Here is a 22,011-nt window from a genome sequence, read left to right as displayed (position 1 = left end):
AAGTGCTGTCCAAATATGACTGCACGCTCTCATTTTTCATCATGTCCAATATTGAAAAATCATAGTATTATGAAGCACACACAGTACCTTTACTGTCATTCATTTACAATGCACACAGAAGGCACACTGGAAATCAATTATTTTTTGCACTACTGGTTGCATGCCTAAATTCCAGTCTTTTGAGAAGCCTCCATATACTAGAGCCAGTGATGGATATAAGTGTGCTAGTTACTGTTTTCTACTGTAAAATATTTTGAAGGATTTTATTCCTCAAAATTCTTCTTTGGTTGGGGTGACATTTAATGTGCGTCAAGCTCTCACAGAAATGTCTGTACATGGCAATATATAGGAAATGATGTGCAAGTTTCAGCTTGATGCTCTTTAGTTTGGTAATTTAAGCCAAAATCTAATATTTGGGTATGTTATTTTGATAAAGTAGAACAACTAGGTGAATGTTGTAAAGCAATTAGCAGCATAAAAGGCAAAATGGCAACTCTACTTTAACACACCACCTGAAATTTCCCGTTTCATTTTGTGCACTTCATTTAATGCTAAGTCTTCTATTACTAAAGAACATTTCTCCCTGCTAGGGTTTCTCAAACATTCAGCCAACCATCAGAATTTTAATGTTTCAAGTAGATCTTTGTCCAAAGCTTTATGTGTAATTCCCACATTAGCAGTATTTGCCTCCGGGATGCCCTGAGTGGTGTGACATGAATGGAATCTCCACTGGGGTGGGCTATGATGTAGTGGCAGGACTAGAGCACTTTAATGTCCCCTCTGATGCTTGGAAAAATTACTTTGACTCCCACTCAGGCAGAGGTTAACACTTCAAGGGGTATATTTACTAATCTGCGGGTTTGAAAAGGTGGAGATGTTGCCTATAGCAACCAGTCAGTTTCTAGCTGTCATTTTTTAGACTGTACTAGATAAATGATAACTAGAATCTACCTGGTTTCTATAGGCAACATCTACACTTTTTCAAACCTGCAGTTTAGTAAATATAATCCCAAGAATGACTACTGCCTCACCTCCAAATTAATTACATTTGGGTTTGCAATCTTGTTACAGTGCTGGTGTCTTTCCTATCAAGTACCATCCTAAGGCTAACACTGGAGGTTTTTCAGCCAACTATCGGGCCAATAGCCCAATAATTGACCGCTCGGCCACATATTGAGTTAGTGTGTATACTTATACGATGAACGACAGTCGTTCCAAAGTGCTAATTGTTGTTTCATTTGGCTCATCGTACTCCTTAATAATCTTGTTCCAATCACCTTATGATCATGTAGTGTGTATGCACTCATGATCACGATCTCCATAGAGTTTACAGAGTCATCGTCCTTTCAGTTGATGCCAGCAATGAAGATGATTCGATGACTAAATATAAAGACAGCTGTAGGTGTAATAATTCGTTCCTTCGTTCTGAGACTGAATATTTCATTTCAGAGTTACAGAAGCTGATGAAATTCGTTATGACATGTGGATAGCTATAACAAGGCAGTTAATCAGTGTTACAGGAATGAATGAATGAATGCATATTGTGCTGCCATACTCTAAATGACTATAGGACCAGATGAAGAGCACAGATCTGAAGGTAAATCGTGTGTAATGTGTATGCATGAATCGCCCTAACCGATCGGACATTCAATCTTAGGTACAATCGTTGTAGATAACAGATTTGTCGGAAAATTCTCCAGTGTGTACCTAGCCTGACATAGCAGGGGCTAGGGATAGTAACAGCTGTTTTTACAAGTGCTTGTCAGCATGAGTACTAAGAGGGAGGCTCTGGACCTCCACTATAACAAGTGATGTAGTTAAGAACCAGCGTTTTATTTCTGAGAAAGCGTCTTTAGAACTCAAAAAGTGCAGAGAGAGTAGTTGGTGTCACAGCTGAGAATAAAGGTTTAGGATCAGAGGCGCAGTCAAGCCAGGTGCTTTCCATTGGACCTGCTAGTGAGATCTTGGGCAGAGTGGAAAGGTCAACTTCGCTTCATGGCTCCCCCACTACCTTTCCTCTGACCTTCCCTCCATCATACTTGGTGACTTTAATATTCCTATTGACAACTGTTCTGACCCCGCCACCATCAAACTTCTCGCCCTTTCCTCCTCCCTAGGCCTTACTCAGTGGACCTCTTCCCCCACCCACTGTCTTGGTCACTCCCTTGACCTTGTCTTCTCTCATCTCTGTGATCTCTCTGACTTCTCCAACTCTCCCTTCCCACTCTCTGACCACCATCTCCTCTCCTTCACTCTGTCCTCCTTCCCTGCTCCTGCCTCGCCCAAAGCCACCCTCACCAGGCACAAACTTGACGCTATTGGCCCTACCTCCTTCTCCTCCTCTCTTGAAACTCTCCTATCACCCCTTCCCTCCCTGGTCTGTCCTGACCAGGCGTCCTCCCTCTACAATCTCTCCCTCACTACTGCCCTGGACGATGTCGCCCCGGCCTCTACTGTCAGCAGACGCCGCACTATTCCCCAGCCCTGGCACTCAAAACTCACCCGCTTCCTCCAAAAGTGCTCTCGCACTGCTGAACGCCTCTGGAGGAAATCTCGTTCCATTGCCGACTTCATTCACTTTAAATTCATCCTCTCTTCTTTCTGCTCCGCCCTCTCCCTCGCCAAACAATCCTTCTTTAAGTCCCTCATTTCTTCTCAGTTCTCCAATCCCCGCCGCCTCTTTGCCACCTTTAGCTCCCTACTCTCCCCCCCACCCTCTTCTGTCCCGTCTTCCCTCTCCGCTTCTGACTTTGCCACCTTTTTCTCTTCCAAAATTGAGGCCATCAGACTGAACATCTCCTCCTCTCCTTCTCCCGCCTCCCTCTTCGCTTCACCTCCCACCAACACCCAACTCTGGTGCTCTTTCTATCCTACAACAGGTGAAGAAGTTCGCTCTCTCATTCTTTCCTCTCCACCCTCTACCTGCCCCCTCGATCCCATCCCCTCTCACCTCCTTCGCTCTCTTTCTCCCACTGCCTGCTCTTACCTCGCACACCTTTTCAACCTATTACTCTCCTCTGGTGTAGTACCCTTCTCATTTAAACACGCTCTCATCTCTCCTATCCTCAAGAAACACAATCTCGACCCCACATCTCTTGCCAACTATCGCCCTATCTCTCTTCTCCCCTATGCCTCCAAATTACTTGAGCGGATTGTCTGCAGCCGCCTAACCAGGCACCTCTCGGACAATTCCCTCCTTGATCATCTCCAATCCGGCTACCGCCCCCTCCACTCTACCGAAACTGCCCTGGCCAAGGTTACTAATGATCTCCTATCGGCCAAATCCAAGGGTCATTTCTCCCTACTCATCCTCCTTGACCTCTCCGCAGCCTTTGACACTGTGGACCACCCCCTCCTGCTGCAAACTCTTCTCTCTCTCGGCCTCTCTGGTTCTGTCCACGCCTGGTTCACCTCATACCTCGCTAACCGCTCCTTCTCTGTATCCACGTCTGGTTCTTCCTCCTCCCCCTACACTCTCACTGTAGGAGTCCCACAGGGCTCCGTTCTCGGCCCTCTACTCTTTTCGCTCTATACTTCCTCCCTTGGTGCTCTCATTTCCTCCTTTGGCCTTCAGTATCACCTTTATGCTGACGACATTCAACTTTACATCTCTTCACCTGATCTTTCCTCCACCCTCCTCGCTCAGGTATCTGACTGCCTCGCCACCATCTCCTCCTGGATGTCGGAGCGCTTTCTCAAAATCAACATTTCCAAAACTGAACTCATTGTCTTTCCTCCTCCCAGCCTCCCATCCCACCATGACCTCTCTATTGTCGTTAACAACACTACCATCTCCTCTGTCACCCAACTCCGCTGCTTGGGTGTCACCCTTGATTCCTCTCTCTCTTTTGCCCCCCACATTCATTCTTTTGCCCAAGCCTGTCGCTTCCAACTACGCAACATCGCCCGCATCCGTCCCTTTCTCTCTCAGGAGGCCACCAAAACCATCATACACGCACTCATCATCTCCCGCCTGGATTACTCTCTCCCCCCTCCGCTCTATACTCAATGCGGCCTCAAGACTCATCTACCTCTCACGCCGCTCTTCCTCTGCCTCCCCTCTCTGCCTTGCCCTACACTGGCTCCTCTTCCCCTACAGAATTCTTTTCAAACTCCTCACCACCACTTACAAGGCTCTCTCCCACTCTACTGCCCCTTATATCTCTAACCTCCTCTCCATTCACACTCCCGCCCGCTCCCTGCGCTTGGCCAATGACCGCCGCCTCTCCTCCACTCTGATCACCTCTTCCCATTCCAGAATCCAGGACTTTTCCCGTGCAGCCCCCCTTCACTGGAATGACCTCCCTCGCTCCATCCGCCTCTCTCCTACTCTGTGCTCCTTCAAACGTGCACTCAAAACTCACCTCTTTCTCAAAGCCTACCAACCATCCACTTAACCCCCATCTCCTCCGCTCATTCTCCCCTCTCTCTCATTCCCTCAACTGGCTCCTCTTGTGCCTGGTCTGTTTTACCCTCCCTTAGGATGTAAGCTCGTATGAGCAGGGCCCTCTTTCCTCCTGTCTCCTTACCCGTTCTTCTGCTCCGTGTCTATTGCTTCTGCCGGCCTGGAGTTTCTGAAGTATTGGTACTTTTTGTTTATTGTTCTGTACTGTTATACCCTGTATAGTCTACTGTTTGTACTATGTGCGGCGCTGCGGAAACCTTGTGGCGCCTAACAAATAAAAGATAATAATAATAATAATAATTGCATATCTTGCATGAAATACCTCTGCGCATGCTCAGAAATGAAGTCTGGTTAGGAGAAGACAAGTATGGAGGGAACTGCAATAGTCAATGTAGAACATTTTAAGTACATGAACTGAAGTGTTTGCAGTGTCATAAATAACATACATATATATTCTGGAGATGTTTATTTGATGTATTTAACAGGATTTAGATAATCCATAATGTACTGGGCTAATCCATTTATGCATTTGGATTATTTGGGCGAATGAACACCTGGGGTCAGGTGAAGCAATTATAACTGATAGACTGACATTCTGCAAATAAAAAATTTAGCAGCAGTTCTTGCCCGTTCAATATCAGGTATGTCATTTTAATATGACTGATAACTTAATTTTTACCACATTTATATTTGCAATTTTGGAAAAATAAGCATAATGACTTTAATTTTACTTTAAGGAAGCTTACTGTATGAGATCCCTGCTAATTGCATTGCGAAACATCCAAGAAGGTGACATTGTATACCCATAGCACCTCCAGAAAACAGTATTGTTCATGTGTACTCAAATTCCTGTGCTGGAAAGTTCTGGGGCCACTCGGTTGTAGGGGCCTGGATAATAATAACACCCTAGGGCCACTGTATAATGAAAAATGGACTATGGTTATATGAAACACAAATTAGGGCAAATCAAGCAGTAAATTGGGAAGAATAATGGAAAATATAAAATTAATGAGGGAAATAGGTTAAATGTGATAGAAAGTCATTTCAGTTTATGTTTCCCTCTTGTAAGTCAAGCACTTTCACAAAATCGGTACAAAATTACTCAATGGTTTATATGAGGATCCATAAAAAAATAAACTCATTGGGCCTGATACATTAGGGAAAGTAAAGCTAAAACAAAACAGAGTAACTTTGCACCTTGGCAAAACCATGTTGCATTGGAGGGGGAGGTGAATTTAAAATGTGATGGCAGATTTATAGTTGGGGTAGGGCTTGTGATCAACTTTAAATTTCAGTGAAGAAATAAAGCTATGAGGTGCTTGCGTGCTACATGAAAAAACAGCCATTATTTAACTTTTGTGCAAAATAATAAACTAATTTGCACCCCTTACATTGTAACATGGTTTTGTCCAGGAGCAAACTTACTCCTTTATTTGCCTTACTTTCGTTAATGAATCAGGCCCATTGTGCATCCATAGATCGGTTTCATCACTCACATTCTTCTCTTCATCGATTACACCCAACATTTGCTTTGTTAACATTAGGCTTTTTAATGTCCCCAAAAATTTCACAGGTTTACATTGAAAAGATTAAAGGTACAATAGGTTAAAAGAATAGTGAGAACCAAAATAGATAAAGAAGTTTAGGGGGATATTTCAATGTTTGCAATGCAAATATAACAGTAGTCAAATATCTTTACTTTACTTTAAAATGGGCTTTTAAGGATTATTAACACCCAAAACTGTTCAGCTATGAATCACAAAGATAAAGTGCATTGTTCAGGATTACCATGATATTCCATTGCAGCTCTGATAAAAATCACATAGAAAAGAAAAAAGGGCAAGAGTTGAATCATGAAGTACTACAGTTTAGACTGGAGTGCTTCAAGATTCAACTCTTGCCCTTTTTTCTTTTCTATGTGATAATTATATGTTGAATGAAGCACCCCCTCACAATACAGTAATATATAAACATTAACAGTGAGGAAGGTCATAACTTGGTGCGGAGCCAACCTCCCTCTCACTTTATGATATAGCTCTGAGCTCTGAAAAAAAGTAAAGTACTACCACCGCACTCTAAAGGGATCTCATACAGGTTGAAAAGTTAGATTTCAGTTAGTTAAGATACTGTGACATCACTGGCTCACCTCTGTGTATGCGTCAACCAATCCATATAGTTCATTTCCACAAAGCAAGTCTGCCAAGCTGTCAGACACTCTGTGTCCGAACTTCGCAATCTGCTGTAGAGGAAAGAAAGAGAACATGCTGGACATGCTTAGTTAATCATAACAAATGTAGTTATGCCCTGTATATTATTCAGCTAAGCATACACAGTCTGATATAACTATAAAATAGTGGCCTTGCTTGCTCTTTACATTTCAATATATCTCTACATTGCTAGAAAATATTTACAAAAGCAAAAACCACCTATTATTCTATGGCACTAAGTAATAATTGCATGAAATAGTAACTCTTTACATTTATTATGTAAATGTCTGGATGTACATAAACAGATTAGTGCATGAGTTACAAAATAGACAGGATGGATTGAATAATCTGTCTTTAATTCATTTTAGAAACTGAGCATTATAAAGTATTTTAAAGTAACTATTATGTGCCCTCTAGTCAGATCTCTTACACACAGAGTCGCTTGTTCGCGTAGCTTTAGCTGTTTGCCAAAACAGAACAATCAACAAGGTTATAGTGTTGTTTTCTAACGGAGATGATTCACTTTTTCAACACTTTGAGCAGCTACTGTACAACAACTGCAGATTGCATTACTGTGACTGGAGTCCAGTCTCCTTGCACAGGTTTGGGGTATGAAGCATATTCTGCTGACCTCTTGGTGCCTATTTCCAAATTTTCAAGAAGCAAATTAAAGAAGCATTAAACTGAAAACATAATAAAGCTGACGCAGTGTGAGTACTGGGCTAGCTTATATCTTGTGTGAAATTGCTCTGCGCATATCCACAAAAGTGGGCGCGAGGAGATTTGCGTGATTTTGCCACCTACACCTGCTTGTGCCTGGACGACGCAACAAGGGCAGTTTATCATAGGCCGAATACAGTAAGGGTGTGTTCATGCAATTAAACCACAGAGAATAAATGCTCATTCAAATGAAACAAAGTTAAGAATCAATGAAATAGGTGGTCACATTTGATCTGCCCAGAATGTCTTTATATTCCTGAAGCCACGATATTATCAGGAAAAAATACTTATTCAACATGTAACAAAAAAAGAACAGTAATATAGTGCAGTATTTTTCTCATGTGTGTAAGCTAAGTATATAATGAATGAAATTTCATCTTGGTGAAACACCTTGAAAACAACAACACTACATATCTCTACATCAGAAGTGACTGATCAAACCACTCCCCGTTGTAAGTGAGCTCACCATATTGAGTGCTTAAGCAGGCTTTCTTGAAAGTCTTCGTCTTCTACTGACTCCAATCCAGTGCTCTTTTTTCGTTCAATTTTCATGCAGATGAATAGAGAAGGAATCACAAGGGAAAAACTATTTTTATTATTTGATGTATAATAAAACAATTATAAAATGTTTAAAGCACACATTATAAACTTGTTTCTTTAATCAACTACATGTATTATGGTGGATGCCCGTACCTCAAGTTGGGAAGTATAAGGTGCTGTATAGATAACAAGTGGAAAGATAATCCCGGGGTCACTTTCTTCTCCAATTCAGTTTAAAAACCACCAGAAAAAAATCCCGAAAACAGGCGGTTTCATCAAACCACCCTTTAGTAACTATAGCCCCAAGTCCTTTGCTGAGTAGATTTTGCTCTCTCTACATAATAAGCAACACCCCTAAAAATCTCTTCACTCGTTTCTCTCATTTCAATCTCACTCCGCAAACCTAAATCTTGATTTGCACTGCTCCGTAAAGCTTTACATATTGTTGCGCCTACTCCATACTAAGCAAGAAATACAACGAAACAACCAACAAGATCGAGAACTGGAACACCCGGATTATCTGTAATGGCAGCAACAACCCCCAAGACACCCACATCAAGCGCAGACATCCAAGGTAAGCTCCCTCAAAAGAGTCTCTGCCACCTACTCCTAAGCAAGAAATACCTTCGCTCTACACGACTCCTCTTGTCAACTGGTGTAAACCTCTGCTGCTCTGCAAATGCCTCCATCTTGTTCCTGCAAGCCTAGGCACTTTGGTGAAAACCTAAGCACCCTCGTATAAATCAAGGCACCAATCCCAACCAAATAGCCCTGTGACTGCAGGAGGTCTTAATGTATGACATTACAGTACAGCAGCAAGTAATTTCTTTTTTTCCTTCTGGTTTTCAAAGATTTCAGGATTAAATATCAGCACACTATTTTTCTTCGATTTTTCTTACTGTATATTCCATGTCTCCCAAACGTACGATGGACGTTTCTGAGGAAAATCGCGACTAATTTAATCTCGCCCAAAGAAATGCATAAAACATAAGATACAGAAATATATTATAATAGACTGAGTCTCTAGATTAACTAGACCCCAATTTAGTAATTGAGAAGGATTAAGTCTGTCGAATGAAAAAGTCCAAAAATTTTATGGCTAAGAAATCTCTGGTATTGATGGAATAACAGCGAATCAGTTAACAATTACATTTGTTAATAATTCTCCAGCGACACTGGCAAATGGAAGGAAGAGGGGAAAAGGAAACCAATGTGCCTGGATGGTCTGTTCAGCATATTTCAAGGTGCATGCCTATCCTCTGCTCCCAGGAGACGCTTGTGTAACCTTGGAGTGCACCAAGGTCTGCAGAGAGGCAGAACATTCTGTCCTTTCTTACCCTAATCTTCCTCCCTCTTCCTCAATCTTTTTCCGTTCACTCCCCCCATTACCTCATTGTATGTATTAACCCTAAAAAATTTGGCATAAATTATATTAAAAAAGGAAAAGTATTGAATTGTATCTATATTTATTAATACAACTGTTTTTATATTCAATATATACTTTTAATAAAAACAGTTTAAACAACAACAATCAAGATGATGATTGTTGTATAAAAGTGTAAATGTCAAATCAAAGTCTAAGCTTCTTCCATTTTAATAAAGTTTTCTGTTCTCGGTTTAGCCTCATTTTACTGATTATGACAGTGAGGTGACACAAGGACTGTCTGTATTACACTGTGAACTTTCATTATACTGATCCAACTGTGCCAGGAAATGAGCATTTCCACTGAGGTACAAACAGGTATAATTAAATATAGGGCAAGACCCACAAAACAACAGAGTCCTTTTGCAGAGTGAAAATAATTGTGTGGAGGGGCCCTCTCTACCCCTTTACAATAATCTTGCTCTGCAAAATCAACTCTTGTTTCTACACTGATCCACAAAATTAGTTACATTGGTGCGAATATTCCTTACTCAGTCTGTCTCCTAACCTCAGCATCTGCAAATTGCTGCTCCTCCACAAACGTAGCCATAGTGCTATGCAAACCAATGTGGTTTGGAAGAAATCTAGGCACACTCCCACAAATAAAGGCATTCAGTGATCCATAACAGTTTTGCATTGCAGAGTGCCCCTTTTACATTTTGCAAATTTGTAAATTACGTTGGTTTAGTGCTTATCACTCCTGCCTCACAGCAATGGGGCCAAGAGTTTGATTCCCAACCATGTGTTGATGCAGATGAGTCCGCACAACATTTTAATATTTGCTCTGCTCTAAAAGAATTGCCCAAATTGTGACAGCTCTGCCATAAAATGAACTATAAATTCCATGAGGGGGCCATTATCGGCAATTACATCAAAGTATACAGACTTCTATGATGGATTCCAGCGGGGATGAATTACTATTGTTTGAGGAAGATGTACACAATGATGAGGGTGATTATGATGACAGTGTAGATTGCAGCAGGGACTGAAATCTAGCTAAGAGAAGGGAGCTGCCTGATGCTGGTATGCCTATTCATATTTTGGGTAGAATGGCATGTTGGCAATTTTATGTTTTTCTACAGTAAACTTTCACCTTTTTTAGAGAGATTATTTTTCTGTAAAAAGGTACAAGATTTTTATTTACATTTTTGTTTCCCTGACTTAAAAACAGTATGCACTTGAACACAGACTTTAGTACATGTGGTAGAAGGATTAGTATCATCATGACTGAGATTGGAGAGTGACAAGAACAATGCCATCCCTCCTGTTTCTGTATGAGCTATGGTACAATAAAATGTAACTGCAGATTTAGACCAAGCCAGGCAGGCCTATAATTTCTATTTCAGCAATTACAATTAGCAATGGAGCTCTTCACTTTGCGTGTTATCTATATAACGCTGTAGAATTTGCCTGCAAATTCTACAGACAAGCCTGCTTGTCTTCCTCTTCATCAATGACTCTTAGCAATTAAGCACTCGTCTTTGGGTGTCATCTATATAACGCAGTAGAATTTGCCTGCAAATTCTACAGACAAGCCTGCTTGTCTTCCTCTTCATCAATGACTCTTAGCAATTGAGCACTCATCTTTGGGTGTATATTAGACCCTACACTTTGTAGTTGTTAGGAACCCCAGCAGCCAATACCACAAAACCCGAGTCTGCTCCGAAAGTCTGGTGTTCACTGTTGCCCCTAGTGGTGGGGACAGACTTGGCTGCAGACAAACGGAGGGTTGTGTGATGGGTACCGGCTGCGGAGAACCCAGGAATGAGGAGTATTGGCAGACAGCGAATCCAGTAAACTAGCGGAGGTCAGGGGTCACTTGCAAAGAAGAATAGTCAGAACACGCCAAAGGGTCAGGGTCACGAGCAGGTCAGCAGAATCCGAAGTACAGGCCAAAAGATCAGGGACACAGGCAAGAAGGCAAAATCCAGTAAACAGGCAATGGTCACAACAGCAATCCTGCAGAAACAGAGAGCAGGTCAGCAAGTGCACTACACAGACGCTATAACCGGCAGGGAGGCTAAGCCCTCCCTGCCTTAAGTACTTCATGTGGCCAATCAGAGACTAGCTCTGACACAATCACCGCCAATCATCTCTGCATAATTAATTACTATTAGCCCGCAGGCTAGCCAGGGGGGTCTTGCGCAAGCACCCGGCTTCCTCTCATTGCCGGGACGCAGCGCTGAACAAAAGCGTCCTGGGTTCTGCTCGGCAGTGACGTCCCAGTCGGCAAGGTGACGGACGGGACGCAGGGCAGAGGAGGAAGTGAGTCGCGGCTTGTGACAGTAGTACAAATTCAGAAAAATACAGTGCAATGACTGCTATATTAGGATTTCAGCACTTAGAAATTCAGCTCTTTTATAAGAGTGTATATCACACCCTACACTTTGTAGTGCAAATTCAGAAAAATACAGTGCAATGACTGCTGTATTAGGTTTTCAGCACTCAGAAATTCAGAACTTTTATAAGGGTGTATATCAGACCCTACACTTTCTAGTGCAAATTCAGAAAAATACAGTGCAATGACTGCTATATTTCAGCACTCCTACATCTATTCGATCACTTTGCCTGCTCAATACTCTGACCTAACCCTTCTCTGTCCAGCTCTCAAATGGCGCTAGATCGCCGCAGAGGCGGGTATTTATTGAATCAAAGCTCGCAAGATCCGACGATGTCGACGACGACGTTTTGCCTCGCTTTGGAATCCGAATAGACGCGAGAGAACCCCAAAATTCGACTGGGTTCGGTTTTCAGGAAACCGAGCCTGCCCATATCCTGTTTCCTCCCATACTCCAAACACATACTAGCAGGTTAATTGGCTGCTATTAAATTGATCTTGGCCTCTCTCTCTGTGTATGTATTTTAGGGAATTTAGACTTTAAGCTTCAACAGGGCAGGGACTGATCTGCGTGAGTTCTCTGCACACCACAACGGAGTTAGTGGCACTATATAAAGAGTTGATGATGATAATTATTAACTGTCCCTAATATCCAAGGCAAGTTACAGGTTCTAAAGATGTTTCCCTGGAAATGTCCCTATTTTTCAATATCAACCAAAAGCTGTCAAATATTTCTTTATTCTGCCTTTTTTAGATGCAATTCTTAACCTCTTTTCTTATTTTTTTGGGCATTATATATTGTTATTTGTTGAAGAGCGGTATTTAAAATGTAGAAAAAAAATTATTCTATTTCAATTTAAATGTAACCCTCAGGATACATGTGTTCAGGGGGTTGCACTTGGTAAGTGTCTAGTTGTGTTAGTCCTAAGGCCTTTCTACTGCGTCTCCTCGCACAGTGCCTACACCCAAATTCTTTACTTGATTGTCAGGGAGAAAAGGTTGTCACCAAGGGTCGTCAACCAAGGTCGTCAACCAAGGGTCGACTCACAAACCCTACCTGACCCTATTCATACACTCGCACAGGACTGAAAAAACACCCCACCACAGTAATTAGTCAGGTGAAGTGGGATAAATAAATAAGGATATGATGTCTTTTCAGTGCTCCTATTAGGATTACTGCCTAAATACATTTAAAAAGTGCCACTTTCACTTATTCTATGATACACAAATTTTATACATATAGATATATATCACAAGCACAATACCAAATGTGTCCTTAGATATTTCCACGTTCAGAAGTTTTCAAACCGTGTATCCAAGAGCGTCAATTCATATGCACAATCAGGATATATATATATATATATATATATATATATATATATATATATATATATCAGTCAGTCAATCAATAAATAAAATGCCTTTGTTAAAATAAAGTCAAAGTAAAACGTCCCTTTCTCTCATGTTAGAAGGCAACTCATGCAGTTCTTATTCTTCTCATAAATGTCTCCAACTCAATGATATGAAGACAAGAAAGAAACAAAACCGCAATATAGTGCAGTGACTTTTTTTAAAAAATCGTAAACATTAAATAGAAAGCCCAACACCATAGATAGTGGATCATGCACTTGGGGCTATATTTACTAAGCTGCGGGTTTGAAAAAGTGGGGATGTTGCCTATAGCAACCAATCAGATTCTAGCTATCATTTTGTAGAAGGTACTAAATAAATGAAAGCTAGAATCTGATTGGTTGCTATAGGCAACATCCCCACTTTTTCAAACCCGCAGCTTAGTAAATCTAGCCCTTGGTGTCTTGGAGTTTTCCTTATACTGTTCACCCAACATGTGAGAAATTTTCACCAATAGTTATTATGATGACGGAGCAATCGCCCCTATATAAACACTTACTTCGTGTATATAGGGTTAAACATTTCAACATGATGTAGACTCTTCAGCTGTTCTCAATTAGGCTTATTTCATGCATCCAGTATACAGTACACGGTCCAGACTCTATATATAAGAAGTGTTTATATAGGGTTGATTGCCCTATCATCATAATAACTATTGGTGAAAATTTCTCACGTGTTGGGTGAACAGTATAAGGAAAACTCCAAGACACCAAGTGCATGATCCACTATCTATGGTGTTGGACTTTCTATTTAGTGCTCATGATTTTTTAAAAATCGAAAAGTAAACTGTGATAACAATGGGCCTGAGTCATTAAGTAGAGCAAGGCAAAAAAAGGAAAAAGTTTAATCCTGGACAAAACCATATTGCGCTGGAGGGGGTGGTAAATTTAAAACGTGAGGACAAATTGTTGTTGTAGGGCATGTCTAGATCAACTATAGATCAACTAGAACATGCAAATGGTAACTGTAAAGTGTCACAGACCACAACCCCTGGAGGTGGGGTAAGGTGTAAAGGTGTCTTTAAAAAAGTTGATTACTAATTACAAGAAATTGTACGTAGCTTGTGGCAGTTGCGGAGAAGTGTGGAAGTGGGGGTCTGTGTTGGAAAAGGGGCCAGCTAAATCTGTAGCCTAAGAGATAGGTGAGAGGGAGGTTGTGGGAAGACAAGGTATTAATATCGCCTGAACCTGTCTGCACCTCGTTTCTCACAAACTGCGGACTATAAAAACATATACTTTTTCTAGCCCTCTTTTTCCCCATATTTCTCAATCATATTTAGACTTATATATTCTATTTTGAAAGTAGCTAAAATATCTGCCAGCATGTATTGTTATCTAGCAGACTAGTCCATTGTTTCAGTCTAGGCGAAAGAATCATTGTCCACCAGTCCTGTATGAATGTACATCACACCAGGGGGGGGTCTCTTGTCTTTGTTTAGCTGTGAGCTCTATGTTTAACTACAGAGGACTGCTGTCAGGCCAGGGCGGCCGCCTGCGTCATCACCCGGCGCGTCTGGTTGCTTAGCAACCAGACGCAGAAGTTCCCCAGCACGGCCATCCGAGCATGCGTGGCCCGTTGCTAGGCAACGGGACGCTATGGATCCAGCACAGCAGTGCTAATTAGGGCTGCCTTTTCAGGACACTATTGGATATCGCTGTATCGCTAATTAGGTGCCACCCATCCCTGCTATTGGTCCCCTGGGCTTTATATAGCACTTCCTGTCCTGATCCCTGTGCCAGAGTATCAGGTCTTCCTGCCTCCAGCATATTGTGTGTGTACCAGTATTCTACCTTGTTCCTGACTATTCCAGTGCTGCCTGTGACCCTTTGACCACCCCTTTTGGATTCTTCTTCTGTACTGCACTACCTCAACGTTTCCGACCCGGCTTGCCTCACTATTCTCCTGGACATCCTTGTGTACCGTGAACTACCAGAAGGTTACTGACCCGGCCTGTCTGACATCTCCTTGTATCTCGCTGTTGACTCGTGGAAGGACCGCGACCTGCGTGTCCCTGCAGCGAAGCCCATACTTCCTTGCGGGGGTTCCTGGTGAATACCAGGGGCATGTTAGACTCCGCACCTTCCTTCGAGTTGCGCCAACAATAGCAGGTATGCTTATAATTGTGACAGTATACTCTGGCCATGACAACTGAGGGGTCTGGTGAACCTTCGGCTCGGGACTTACTCCTGCATCTGGCTAAGCGAGTGGAACACCAGGAAGCAGCCCAGGTGCATCTTCTGCATTGTGTTCAATGCATAGCAACTCGTTTTGATGCTTTACATGGGTCCTTACCCACTACACCTGCTATAACCTCTTCTACGTCTGCATCTTCCAGTGTGGTTACGGTCTCTACAGCGGCCGCCAGTTTACGCATCCCGGCACCCGAGAAGTTTGACAGAGATCCCAGAAAATGCAGGGGTTTTTTGAACCAATGCGCCATTCAATTTGAGTGTAATCCTTCAGAACGCACCAAAGTGGCCTTTCTTATCTCCCTCCTCAGTGGTCAAGCTCTTGCGTGGGCCTCACCATTATGGGAACGTGGGGATCCCCTCCTTAGCAACTCTGAGACTTTCATTGAGGCGTTCAGAAGAGTCTTTGACGATCCCGAGAGAGTCGCATCTGCAGCTACTGCTTTGTTAAACCTCCGTCAAGGGCACCTGTCCATGGGTCAATACACTGTTCAATTCCGGACCCTGGCTTCCGAGTTAAAATGGAACAACGAAGCACTAGTGGCAACCTTCTGGCAGGGTCTGGTCGACCGAATTATAGATGAACTGATTTCTAGAGAACTTCCGGCTGATCTAGATTCCCTCATCTCAATGTGCATTAAGGTGGACTTGCGCTACCAGGAGCACACGCAAGAACGCACCCCTGACAAACGGTTCATGCCACGGCTAGCACCTCAGTTTCAAAATCCCATCTTACCAGTGGATGAACCCATGCAAGTAGGACGTTCTAAATTGTCCTCGGAGGAAAGAGAGAGACGCTTCAAACAACGTCTATGTCTTTATTGTGGAGATCCGGGACACCTTCTAAGAGTTTGCCCCAAGAGACCGGGAAACTCTTGCTCCTAAACGGTGGCCGGGAGGCCGCTTTAGTAGAGTCCACTGTTGCTCCCTACTCCAGTAATTCTCCAGAATTCCTTATGGCTGTCATCTTGAGCACCCCTAAAGGTACCTTCTCCACCACAGCCTTTGTGGACTCTGGCTCCTCCGGGAACATCATTTCGGCGGATCTGGCATCGCAGCTCCAAATACCTTTAAAGACTTTGCCTCAACCGTTATCCTTGACGGCAGTCGACGGTAGTCGTGTCACTCACGGCTCCATCTCCTCCGTGACATCTCCTGTTCGGTTGATGGTAGGAGCACTTCATAGCGAGATGATCCAACTATTGGTTCTACCCAAGTCCATTAATACCCTCATCTTGGGGCTACCGTGGTTAAGGATACATTCTTCCCAAATGGATTGGGGTCGTGCCCAAGTGATTGCATGGGGTTCCGGATGTCGTCTTAAATGTTTGTCCAAAGTCTTGCCTCCGAGATCCCAAGTTATGGCTCATTCCAAATTAACCAGTATCCCTGCTGCTTATATGGAATTCCAAGATGTATTCAGCAAGACTGAAGCAGAGACCCTACCTCCTCATCGTCCCTGGGATTGCGCTATCGTATTGTCTCCTAACCAACCGATCCCCAAGGGACGGACTTATCCGTTATCTCGTTCTGAGACATCAGTCATGTCCCAATACATTGCAGAGAATTCGAAACGGGGATTTATTCGTAAGTCTACTTCCCCAGCTGGTGCAGGTTTTTTTTTTTGTCAAGAAGAAAGATGGGTCACTCCGGCCGTGTATCGATTATCGTTCCCTCAACCGCATCACCATCAAGAATCGGTACCCACTACCTCTCATCTCTGACCTCTTTGATAGACTCAGTGGATCTCAAATTTTCTCTAAATTGGACCTACGTGGGGCCTACAATTTGATTCGCATCAAGAAAGGTGACGAATGGTAGACGGCCTTTAACACCAGAGAAGGGCACTTTGAGTACCTGGTGATGCCCTTCGGCCTTTGCAACGCCCCGGCTATCTTCCAAACATTCGTCAACGACATCTTTCAAGACTTGTTGTACACTTCTGTGGTAGTCTATTTAGACGACATATTAATATTCTCTAAGGATCTGAAAACCCATCAGGAACATGTAAAGGAGGTCTTACGCAGACTCCGGAAGCACCATCTCTATTGCAAATTAGAGAAATGCGTATTCGAAGTAACTCAAGTACCATTTCTGGGCTTCATTGTGTCAGGTCAAGGTCTATGTATGGATCCCTCTAAGGTGACGGCTATCCTGAATTGGCATCAACCACAAGGGCTTAAAGCTATCCAAAGGTTTATTGGCTTTGCTAACTATTATCGCCAATTTATTCCAGGATTCTCCTCCATCATTGCACCAATCACTGCCTTAACCCGGAAGGCTGCAAATCCTAGGGTTTGGTCCCCTGAGGCCACCGCTGCCTTTACAAGATTAAAAAAGGCGTTCTCTTCAGCCCCTGTTCTTTCCCAGCCAGACCAGGAACAACCTTTCTTTCTGGAAGTGGATGCATCCTCTGTAGGCGTTGGAGCTGTGCTATTTCAAAAATCTCCTTCTGGTTCGCACGACCCATGTGGGTTCTTCTCTAGACGATTTCTTCCTAGTGAATGCAATTACGGAATTTGGGATAAGGAGTTGTTGGCCATCAAGTCTGCCCTGGAGGAATGGCGACATCTGTTGGAGGGGGCCATACATCCTGTCACCGTGTTTACTGACCATCGGAACTTAGTTTTCATTCAGGAGGCACGTTGCCTTAACCCACGGCAAGCTTGGTGAGCATCCTTTTTTGCCCGATTCAACATGACACTCACGTTTTGTCCTGGTACCAAGAATGGACGAGCGGATGCTCTGTCTCACTCATTTGACGATTCGGATCGCCTAAAACCTTTGATTCCTCAGCATATCATTGATCCTTCTAAGATTGTAGCCTTCACTAGAACTAAGCCATCCTCACTTCCTCCTGGCCGGTCTTTTGTTGAACCCCATCTTCGGCTCAAGACGCTACAGTGGGCCCATTCATCTCGCATTGCCAGTCATGCTGGAATAAAAAAAGACTACAGCTTTACTGTGTCTTCGTTTCTGGTGGCCTACGGTACGGTCGGATATATGCAAGTTTGTGGCCTCTTGTACTACCTGTGCTTAACACAAAACTTCTAGGAGAGCTCCGGCAGGATTACTCCTTCCACTTCCTATTCCTAATGCTCCCTGGGAGAGTGTGGCCATGGATTTCATCACAGATCTACCCTCCTGTGCAGGGTTTACCACTATCTGGGTGGTCATTGATCGCTTCTCTAAGATGCAACACTTTATTCCTCTAACTGGATTGCCTACGGCCGCAAGTCTTGCAGATATCTTCATCAAAGAGATATTCAAGTTACATGGCTGTCCTAAGGAGATTGTTTCGGACCGTGGAGTCCAGTTTACCTCCCGATTCTGGAGATCCTTTTGTCGCAAGTTGAGTATTGAGCTAAAGTTCTCACCGGGGTATCACCCCCATACAAATGGGCAGACGGAGCGGATCAACAAGGATCTGGAGACCTTCCTTCGATGTTTTACTTCCGACAACCAGAACAAGTGGTCTCAGTTTCTTCCTTTGGTGGAATTCTCCCATAACCAACATGTTCATGAATCCACAGGGTTTTCCCCGTTCTTCATTGTCTATGGAAATCATCCTACTTATCCAGATCCGTTTCCTGTATCTCCCTCATCAGTGCCAGCTGTAGATACACTCTATCGGAAATTTGCGCTCAACTGGGCCAAGACTAAAACAGCGTTACTCAAAGCCACACAGCATCACAAAGTCTTTGCAGACCACCATCGTAGGGCCACTTCTCTTCTGAAAATAGGGGATCAGGTATGGTTATCCACCAGGGACTTGAAATTAAAAGTTCCTTCAATGAAGATGGCTCCACGTTTCATTGGACCTTATACCATTCTGCAGGTCATCAATCCTGTGTGTTTCAAGTTGAAATTGCCTCCTTCCCTAAAATGTCATAACACCTTCCACGTATCCTTACTGCGACCACTGGTGCTCAATGAATTCTTCCGACCTCCTTGTCAGCCTCCACCAATACAAACTTCTGCCGGAACAGAATTTGAGATCAATCGGATCTTGGCCTCTCGTACTCCTCATGGGAGACAACAATATCTCGTCCATTGGAAAGGATATGGTCCAGAGGAAAGATCATGGGTGGACAAGCAAGATCTCCATGCTCCTAGGGTTCTTAAAAAATTTCTCCAAACAAGAGGAGAGGGAAGAAGAGGAGGGTATACTATCAGGCGCTGTCCTGCTGCCTGCGTCATCACCCGGCGCGTATGGTTGCTTAGCAACCAAACGCAGAAGTTCCCCGCCACCCGGCGCGGCCATCCGAGCATGCGCGTCCCGTTGCTAGGCAACGGGACGCTATGGATCCAGCACAGCAGTGCTAATTAGGGCTGCCTTTTCAGGACACTATTGGATAGCGCTGTAGCGCTAATTAGGTGCCGCCCATCCCTGCTATTGGTCCCCTGGGCTTTATATAGCACTTCCTGTCCTGACCCCTGTGCCAGAGTATCAGGTCTTCCTGCCTCCAGCATATTGTGTGTGTGTGCCAGTATTCTACCTTGTTCCTGACTATTCCAGTGCTGCCTGTGACCCTTTGACTCGGACCGTTTGACCACTCCTTTTGGATTCTCCTTCTGTACTGTGCTACCTCAACGTTTCCGACCCGGCTTGTCTCACTATTCTCCTGGACATCCTTGTGTACCGTGAACTAGCAGAACGTTACTGACCCGGCCTGTCTGACATCTCCCTGTATCTCGCTGTTGACTCGTGGAAGGACCGCGACCTGCGTGTCCCTGCAGCGAAGCCCATACTTCCTTGCGGGGGTTCCTGGTGAATTCCAGGGGCACGTTAGACTCCGCACCTTCCTCCGAGTTGCGACAACAATAGCAGGTATGCATATAATTGTGACAACTGCATTGCGTATTTAAATGTAAATGTGTCTGGATTGTGATCTCTCCTGTTTAAACAAACTCTACTGTATAGCCACAGAACAATACCTGTCCCTAATTAAATCAGGAGTGACTCATCTGCTATGCCTTTGTCTGTATATTTACCTGTGAAAAGGTAAACACAGAAAAGGACCACTCAGACAGGTCGTGGAATTGCTGATGAGGTTATTTTTGGGCTTAAAAGAGAGCTCTAGCACTCACTACCAAGTGATAGCTGAAGTCAGGCTGGCGTTGAGATATAGATCTCTGCCCCTGACAAGAATGGGACAATCGGTCTCTGTAGTACTGCTGTTGCCCTGATCTACCTCTCCAGGTCTTGGGGAGCTGTGTGTCCGCCAAAAGCGGAGTGACAGTGACTTAGGGCCGCTACGTTTGCTGGTAGTCTTAAAAGAGAGAGGGGAGAAGCTTGGATTGATATACAGCAGTTCCTGAAAGTGACAAGGATACTGGTGAGCTGTTTTCATTATACTCTGTATGTTGTCTGTGCCAGACTGTAGTGTTATTTGTTGCAAGTTATTAGTTAAATATGTTTATTGCTGTTTTGTGCTACCATTTTGTTAAATAAACTTATTTGTTTTATTTTGGATATTTGCCAGGGTGATTTTGAACCTTGGATAGGTACCGGGTAGGCTACCTGTGCGGCGCAGGTTACGATAAAGCCGGTATCCTCACAGAGGTTTAGGCTGAAATGCTGTGTGTTCCCTTACAGTAAGCTTCCAAGTCCTGAGTGCGGTTTGTGACAGATAAAGGGGGTCAGGAGAGGTTTCTTGACAAATTAGAGGTGATATATTGTTTGACTGTGTGAATATATGATAAGATATTAAATCAGGGAGTAGCCAGAGGGGCCTATTTGTGACATACATATATATATATATATATATATATATATATATATTTGCTATAATGGTGCAAAAAGTGGGCAAGTTTACTTGAAAGTGGGTACATTTTCTAAAGGTTGTGTAGCACTTATGGGGGAAGGCAAACAGTGCTAATAATGCAACTGAGCTAACCTGGGTCAAACCTGGTATATAATGCTATTTGAAGGATATTTAAATAAATGGCCCAAGTGTGTTATGTAAATTCAGTATAGAACTAACTTCATTGCAAATATAAACAAATTACTTTAAATTGATAAATTTGACTACTTTTTTAATGTTTTTATTTTTAAAAGGGTAGCATATGTGTTTCAGATACTCGGACCATGTTACAACCTATGATAGCAGAGGACTGCAGCCTGGGATTTCCACTAGTTATTATGCACGCACATTCTACACCGTGATACTGTATATCCGATAGCATCAACACGGATAATCACTTACAAGTGAATACTAGAAGTCCTTGTGCTACACAAGAACCACGATTGGTCCACACACAACATAACACATCAGCCTTCAGCGTTATTTCACTCAAACGTCATGAAATAAACATCGCAGCCTCGCCACTCGCCAGGTATCAAAAGAACAATTGGCGCGAATCCAATCAGCCTATCACAACATCCCTTCCGAGGCGTGTTGTCCAATCAGAACGTCCCAGGTATGTTTTACTCATTACGCGACTAGCAGTGAGTACCATTACCATGGAAACCAACAGCTGGCTTCCCATTCCAAGTAATTCCCTTTATTTTATTGCAGATCATTCCGCCATATGTAAATAGTTCGCCTATCTGCAAGTCTATCAGTAGAGCCAGACTCGTCCCGTGCGTGCTGAAAGACTCCAGAAGAAGTAAGAAACCCTGGGCTGCAGGTGGAGGAGAGGATGTCTGTGATGACACGATACCAGAGGAGCGAGACACAGGTGTTGATGACGTCATGACGCCTCTAGACAGCCGGGGTGTGTGAACCGTTAACGGCTGTCAGTTACTGCGCAGGGTCCGCTGTTCCCTCGCCGTC

The 22,011-nt window shown here is 43.5% G+C and overlaps 1 long non-coding RNA gene across 3 annotated transcripts; it reads right to left on the bottom strand.

Annotated features, from left to right (window-relative positions):
- Positions 1-4,836: 4,836 nt before the first annotated feature.
- Positions 4,837-21,745, bottom strand: LOC142141353 (uncharacterized). Of its 3 annotated transcripts, none has more exons than XR_012688655.1 (4): positions 21,388-21,745; positions 7,799-7,863; positions 6,552-6,644; positions 4,837-5,320 (listed from the first exon to the last, which is right to left on the bottom strand). It is a non-coding gene; the product is annotated as an uncharacterized LOC142141353 (long non-coding RNA). The 3 variants fall into 3 exon arrangements; XR_012688653.1 differs by lacking the exon at positions 21,388-21,745 and adding an exon at positions 8,026-10,532; XR_012688654.1 differs by lacking the exon at positions 21,388-21,745 and adding an exon at positions 9,023-10,532.
- Positions 21,746-22,011: the final 266 nt, after the last annotated feature.

The sequence above is a fragment of the Mixophyes fleayi genome, chromosome 2, assembly GCF_038048845.1.
Source record: "Mixophyes fleayi isolate aMixFle1 chromosome 2, aMixFle1.hap1, whole genome shotgun sequence".
In the NCBI taxonomy this organism is placed as follows: Eukaryota; Metazoa; Chordata; class Amphibia; order Anura; family Limnodynastidae; genus Mixophyes; species Mixophyes fleayi.
Note: the sequence above shows the minus strand (reverse complement) of the source record. Positions and strands in the feature narration are given on the sequence as shown.